The 7601-nt window shown below is 42.4% G+C and overlaps 1 pseudogene; it reads right to left on the bottom strand.

The window, feature by feature from the left end:
* Positions 1-6534: 6534 nt before the first annotated feature.
* The window catches only part of LOC111728335, a 6156-nt pseudogene continuing 5089 nt past the window's right edge, over positions 6535-7601 (bottom strand).

Here is a 7601-nt window from a genome sequence, read left to right as displayed (position 1 = left end):
AGGAGACTCGCTTGAGCCCAGGAGTTGGAGGTTGCTGTGAGCTGTAATGCCACGGCACTCTACCCAGGGGGACAGCTTGAGGCTCTGTCTCAATATATATATATATATGTATATATATATATATATATTCTGAATCCAAGCACTTCCTACTATGTCTACCACTACCACCATCATCTTCAACATCTCTCTCCTACATCACTGCAACAGCCTAACTGGTCCCCCAGCTTCTACCTTGCCCACTCCAATACTGCACCCCTAATCTACTCTCAACATAGCACAGAGAGGGCCTCAATTAAATGTAAATCAGATTAAGCCATTCCTCTACCCAAACTCCAAAGATTTCCCATCTCTCTTGGACACCAAAGTCCTTCCACTGACCTATAAGACCATATGTGATCTGTCTGCAACCCCCTCTTCCTTTTACCTTTCTGATCTTATACCCTACTTGCTCTTCCCTTCACTCACTCTGCTCCAACCATAGTGATTCACTGCTGTTTGTATTTCAAACGTGCCAAGTATATACTCCTCCCTGAGGGCCTTAACATTTGCAGTTCCCTCTACTGTGTACACATCTACTTGGCTTTCTCTCTCACTAGTTATCTTATCAGAAACAGGTTTATTTTTCCATTGTTTGTCTTCCATCACCCCTGCTAGAATGTATGTTCCTTGAAGACAGGAACTTTCTGTTTTGTTCACTGCTATATGCCCAGTGTCTAAAACAAGGTCTGATGCTGGGCACGGTGGCTCATGCCTGTAATCCCAGCACTTCGGGAGACCAAGGTGGGCGGACTGCCTGAGCCCACAGGTTCAAGACCAGCCTGAGCTAGAGCAAGACCTTGTCTCTAATAATAGCTGGGCATTGTGGCAGGCACCTGTAGTCCCAGCTACTTGGGAGACTGAATCAAGAAAATCACTTGAGCCCAAGAGTCCGAGATTGCTGTGAGCTATGATGCTACAGCATTCTGCTGTGGGCAATAAAATATAGTACAAATATAGTACAAAATATAGTACAAAAATAAAATATATCATGTAAAAGGAGACTGAGCATTATAAACATGAAATTAAGGTTTTTTCCCTAAATAAATGATCAATCTATAAAAATAAAAAATAAAAGTGAGACTCTGTCTCAAAATGAAAAAAATAAAACAAGGTCTGATACATAGGAGGTGTTCAATAAATGTTTGCTGAAAAAAATTTGAAAGATTTCTTACCTAGCAACCAAAATAGAAGTACCCATCAATATAGCTTTAACAAGAGCTGTGCAATTTTTTTTGAATACATAATCGTTTACTACTTGTTTGTTACAGAATACAAAAGACAAAATACAAATAGCAAATTTTTTTTCCTTATTATATTTTTACCAAAGTCTAAAAAAAAAGACTAATATATAAATAAAAGTCAAAAATAATTTCTAAAAAAAGAAAGCCGATCATCAAGTCTTGCTGATACAATGCTATCTTTCTTTTTCTAATATTATTTTGTAATTCTTTTTTATATAGGAATATAATTGACTTTATGTAGATATTTTGAAGTTAGCTACATTGCTGAATTTTTCTATTATTTTTGTTAACTTTCAAGTAACTTGGTAACTTGGAAGTAATAAAATTTGTATTTTTTTTACAAATCATTGGGATTTTTAAGTTATCATAATTGTACTAGCTAGGATCTTCAACTTTACTAGGAGTGGCGGTAATGAGGACACTTATCTCATAATTGACTTGTAGATAATGCTTTTGTTTCCTCATAAAATTGATATATTTGTCCCAATGTTATCTTCAATGATTATGTCAATGTTTTGCCTAAAGTTGATGTTCTGTAAATATTCATGGAATAAAGGAGCCTGAAATAAAAAATAAAATAAAATAAAAAAAAGAAAGAGTCATTTAAGAGATTTCATTTGACCTAAGGAGGAGGCTGTTGTAATCAGCAGACAGAACAAGTTGGATGTTTCTGTTACAGATTTTGCTTGATGGAGGTAATAAATTTCACTTAAGCTAAGGAAAAAAAAAAAAAGAAAGAAAGAAATATTCATAATAGAGGATTTCAACTTAAACTCCAGAGTAAGAATAAATGCTAATCAGACTGGAAAGGAAAAGAATTGATGTGTAATTGTATCTTTAGTGTCTGTCCCAAATTACTGTCCCAAATTTGTAAATCTACCCTTACAGATTTTAGCCTTAAACTAAAAAAAAAAAATTACTTTGAAAAAAAGAAAAAACTTTTTTTTTTTTTTTTTTTGAGACAGAGCCTCAAAGCTGTCCCCCTGGGTAGAGTGCTGTGGCATCACAGCTCACAGCAACCTCCAACTCCTGGGCTCAAGCGAGTCTCCTGCCTCAGCCTCCCAAGTAGCTGGGACTACAGGTGCCTGCCACAATGCCTGGCTATTTTTTGGTTGCAGCCGTCATTGTTGTTTGGTGGGCACGGGCTGGATTCGAACCCACCACCTTAGGTGTATGTGGCTGGTGCCTTAGCCGCTTGAGCCACAGGCACCGAGCCGGAAAAAAGAAAAAACTTAAACTTACATAAAAGACTCTATGTCTTTACCTTTTACTTGTGTAGCTAACTTATTCAAATATTTCATTATAAATAGAAACAAAAGAACATGTGGGCATTTGACGTGCCAATATGCAGGCAAACTTCTATTAGGAGTGTTAAAAACTATAGCAGGTTATTGTTTTATATTAAACTCCTTCACTAGTCCCTAACATACCAGACTGAAAATCAAAATGAAGTCACTAATGCTTACCAAAAAAAAAAAAAAAAAAAAAGATTTCTGACCTAGTACCTGCACAGTTAATCAATAAACTAAGACATACATATTGAAGTCATCAAAACTGTAAATAATTCAAAAGGGGAGCAGTGCCTGTGGATCAATGGATAGGGCACCGGCCCCATATACCAAGGGTGATGGGTTCAAACCCAGCCCCAGCCAAACTGCAACAAAAAAACAACCGGGCGTTCTCGCAGGCACCTGTGGTCCCAGCTACTCCGGAGGCTGAGGCAAGAGAATCACCTAAGCCCAGGAGTTGGAGGTTGCTGTGAGCTCTGTGACACCATAGCACTCTACTGAGGGCAATAAAGTGAGACTCTGTCTCTTCCAAAAAAAAAAAATAATAATAATTCAAAAGGGTCTTGAGATATATTTACAAATGTAACAAAAAGATTCCTATGTCACTAGCCTAGGTAGTTTGGTGCAGAATCTGGTTTAATGGTTCAGGAAAGAACACAAGCATCACAGGAGCTCTGCGCCAAGTCTTTTGCTACAACATGACCTGCTAAGAGGATGCCCTCACCAGGAAGTATCTCTCCTACTACCACTCAGCTTCCACATAACATGACCCGTGGTTATCAGTCACCTGTCTCCTTGCAGTTAAGTTTACCCCCTTTTCCCAGAGACACATATCGTACGTCAAGCCTGGCAGAACCACAGTGACTTAACACTTAGGTGCAATAATGTCCAACCTTTTTTCTCCCTCTGTTGCACACTGGAAGGATAAGAGTTATCTTGGGCCACACAGTAAATACTAATGAAAAGCTAATTAGAGGGAAAAAAAGACCCTGGCATAATTTTCATGATATCTAGCTCTAAAGATAAGCAAAATATATCCTCACAAAATCAGCATGCAGTCTGCGGGCCCTAGGTTGGACATCCCTGACAGGGACTATGTTCAGTCAAGCGCCAATAGGCAAATGTGAAGGGAAGGCAAGTGACAGTGGACCCAAACAAGTGTTAGTGACTCAAACCTAACCAGTTAATAAGGAACCACTGTGGATGCAGGAAAGCCTCCCTGCTGACACAGCCAGTCCATCACTACATCCCATCAATCCTGACTTCTACATCCTGACCCTGACCATTTCCTTCCCCAGCCTTTAAGTGCTTTGAAGATAAAAACTAAATTCCTTGGTAGAACTTACAAAGCATCTTTCCAGTGCAGGTAGGGCCTTTCCCCACCTCTCCACTTCCCCCTTTGCCCTTTATACCTGCCCTCAACAGGATAGCAGCTATCATACATGACTCCTTCAGCCCCACTCTGAGATTGTGGCCCATGCTATTTGCTCTGCCTGGAACAATCTTTTCTGACTCCCCCTGGATACCTCCTTCTCAAGAGACTTGTTAGGTCTTCACATATGCACCACTTCTTCAGAGAGGCTGTGCCTTGACTAGGTTAAGTGATTCTGCTCACAGCTCCTACATCAATCTGGGCTTTGGCTTTAACAGTGCTCATCACACTTCACTGGACTCGCTCATTTCATGTCTCTCATGATGGCAGGACCTTGCCTGCTCACATGCTACTATGTTGTCACCAGGACAAAGCACACTAAGCACAGTACCTGACACTATGTGGGTGCTGAGTAATGACTGAGAAATGAGCATACCAATAGCATACCAATGAATGAGTGTGAGAAAGAATCAATCAAGAGGCTTGGCGCCTGTAGCTCAAGTGGCTAACGTGCCAGCCACATACATCTGAGCTGGCAGGTTCGAATCCAGCTCAGGCCCGCCAAACAACAATAACCACTACAACCAAAAATAGCCAGGCATTATGGTGGGCACCTAGTAGTCCCAGCCACTTGGGAGGCTGAGGCAAGAGAATCGCTTAAGCCCAGGAGTTGGAGGTTGCTGTGAGCTGTGATGCCATGGCACTAAACCCAGGGCGACAGCTTGAGCCTCTGTCTCAAAAAAAAAAAAAAAGAATCAATAAAGAAATCAAGTCAGGCCAGCACTGTGGCTCATGCCTGTAATCTTATCACTCTGGGAGGCCAAGGCAGGGGGATTACCTGAGCTCAGTAGTTCAACACAAGCCTGAGCAAGAGAAAAATCCTGTTTCTACTAAAAATAGAAAAACTAAGGCTGGGTGTGGTGGCTCATACCTGTAATCCCAGCACACTGGGAGGCCAAAGCAGGCAGATCATCTGAGCTCACGAGTTTGAGACCAGCCTGACCTACAGCGAGACCCCTATCTCTAATAATAGCTGGGTGTTGTGGTGGCACCTGTAGTCCCAGCTGCTTGGGAGGCAGAGGCAAGAGAATCACTTGAGCCCAAGAGTTTGAGGTTGCTGTGAGCTATGACGCTATAGCACTATACTGGGGGGGGAGACATAGTGAGACTCTGTCTCAAAAAAGAAAAGAAAAATTAGCTGGGCGTTATAGTGCACCCCTGCAGTCCCAGCTACTAGGGAGTGTGAGGCAAGAGGATCACTTGAGCCCAAGAGTTTGAGACTGCAATGAGCTATGATACCATGGCACTGGGCAAGAGAATAAGACTATGTCTCAAAAAGAAAAAAAAAGTTTTGTTTTGTTTTATTTATTTATTTTTTTTTGGAGACAGAGCCTCAAGGTGTCTTCCTGGGTGGAGTGCCATGGCATCACAGCTCACAGCAACCTCCAACTCCTGGGCTCAAACGATTCTCCTGCCTCTGCCTCCCAAGTAGCTGGGACTACAGATGCCTGTCACAACGTCCAGCTATTTTTTGGTTGCAGCTGTCATTGTTGTTTAGCGGTCCTGGGCTGGATTCAAACCTGCCAGCTCAGGTGTATGTGGCTAGCACCTTAGCTGCTTGAGCCACAGGCACTGAGCCAAAAAGAAAAAAAAGTTTTTTGAGACGAGGTTTCACCATGTTGCCTACACTGAAATGCAGTGGTTATTAACAGGTGTAATCATAGTACACTGCAACCTAGAACTCTAGGCTCAAGCAATCTACCCGTCTCAAACTATAGGATTACAGGCTCACAGCCCAGCCCCACAACTGTTCTTCTATCCCACCCTACACCTGGAATTGAATCAACATACAGGGATAGGCTGACAACACCTGAAAAGCAGAGCTAGGCCATGAGGGAAAACCACCTCATCATCAGAGCCCAAGAAGGAGTCAGGGGTAAGTATGCAGCTTCAGAGTACTGGATTGCAAACTCACCATCCAGGATCTATTTACTGTACAGCTCTAACTCCCCACTAACTAACTTACTTAGTATCTAAAATGGCAACATGGGGCTCAGTGCCTGTAGCTCAGCAGCTACGGCACCAGCCACATACACCAAAGTTGGTGGGTTGGAGCCCAGGCTGAGCCTGCCAAACAACAATGACAATTACAACCAAAAAAATAGCCAGGTGTGTGGCAAGGCCGAGGCAAGAGAATCACTTAAGCCCAAGAGTTGAAGGCTGCTGTAAGCTGAAGCCACGGCACTCTACAGAGGGTGACATAGTAAGACTGTCTCAAAAAAAAAAAAAAGAAATGGCAACGTGAATACTTTTAGATAGATGTGAAAATGTTTCTTCATCTGCATTTATGTTCTCATTGAACAATAAAAGCCAAAGTAAAGAAATAGATACTGAGTTTTATAAATTAGTTATGATAAATGTCTGAATTTCAAAGATCCAGAGGCCCTAGGGAGGTTTAATTTCCTATGATTTGTTTATTTTAACAGTGATATGTCATAAATTTCTGCCTTTCTATTAAGAACAAAAACAAAGGCAGAGCAAAGGAAACAAATGCTACTCCCCCATCTCCATACACTAACAGGGCAATAAGCTACTAGGCAGCCACCATGTCATTGGAGAGCAGACCCAGCTCTGGCCAGAGACACCAGTTCCCAACACCACCCCCTCTATACCCTGACCCAAGATGGCCCATGATAGGCCTAATGACCTGTCCTTTTTCTTTTCTTCTTTGAGACAGAGTCTCACTATGTCGTCCTCAGTAGAGTATTATGACATCACTGCTTACGGCAACCTCCAACTCCTGGGCTTAAGCGATTCTCTTGCCTTAGCCTCCCAAGTAGCTGGGACTATAGGTGTCCGCCACAATGCCTGGCTATTTTTTGGTTGTAGTTGTCATTGTTGTTTGGCAGGCCCAGGGTAGATTCAAACCCACCAGTTCTAGTGTATGTGGTTGGTGCCCTAGCTTCTAAGCCACAGGCGCCAAGCCCTAATGACCTGTCCTATGAAGCATAACTACCCACATACAGAAGAGTCAGCTAAATGGCCGGGCATGGTAGCTCACGCCTATAATCCTAGTACTCTGGCAGGCCGAGGCAGGTGGACTGCCTGAGATCACAGATTCAAGACCAGGAGTTTGGGTAACATGGCAAGACCTCATCTCTGAGGTTTCTAAAGACCTCGTCTCTAAAAATAGCTGGGTGTTGAGGCTGAGTCCCAACTACTCAGGAGGGTGAAGCAAGAGAATCGAGTGAGCCCAAGAGTTTGAGATTGCTGTGAGCTATGACTCCAGAGTACTCTACCAAGTAACCTAAGTAAGACTCTGTCTCAAAAAAAAAAAAACAAAAAACAAAAAACCCCACAAAAACAAAAGAGTCAACTAAATCAGGTCATAAAAGGAGAAACAAATTTAGCACTCACTGAAGTACTTAAATCACTATTAGGACGCCTAGGTGGGTGCATTGCCTGAGCTCAGGAGTTCAAGACCAGCCTGAGCAAGAGCAAAACCCTGTCTCTAAAAACAAATAGCCACTTGGGAGGCAATAGATACTTGGGAGGCTGAGGCAAGAGGATAACCAGAGCCCAGAAGTTTGAGGCTGTTGTGAACTATGACACGAAGGCACTTTACCAGGGGTGACAAAGTGAGACTTGTCTCAAGGGAAA

Source organism: Otolemur garnettii, unplaced genomic scaffold, assembly GCF_000181295.1.
Source record: "Otolemur garnettii isolate 467f Iridium unplaced genomic scaffold, OtoGar3 scaffold00151, whole genome shotgun sequence".
NCBI lineage: Eukaryota > Metazoa > Chordata > Mammalia > Primates > Galagidae > Otolemur > Otolemur garnettii.
Note: the sequence above shows the minus strand (reverse complement) of the source record. Positions and strands in the feature narration are given on the sequence as shown.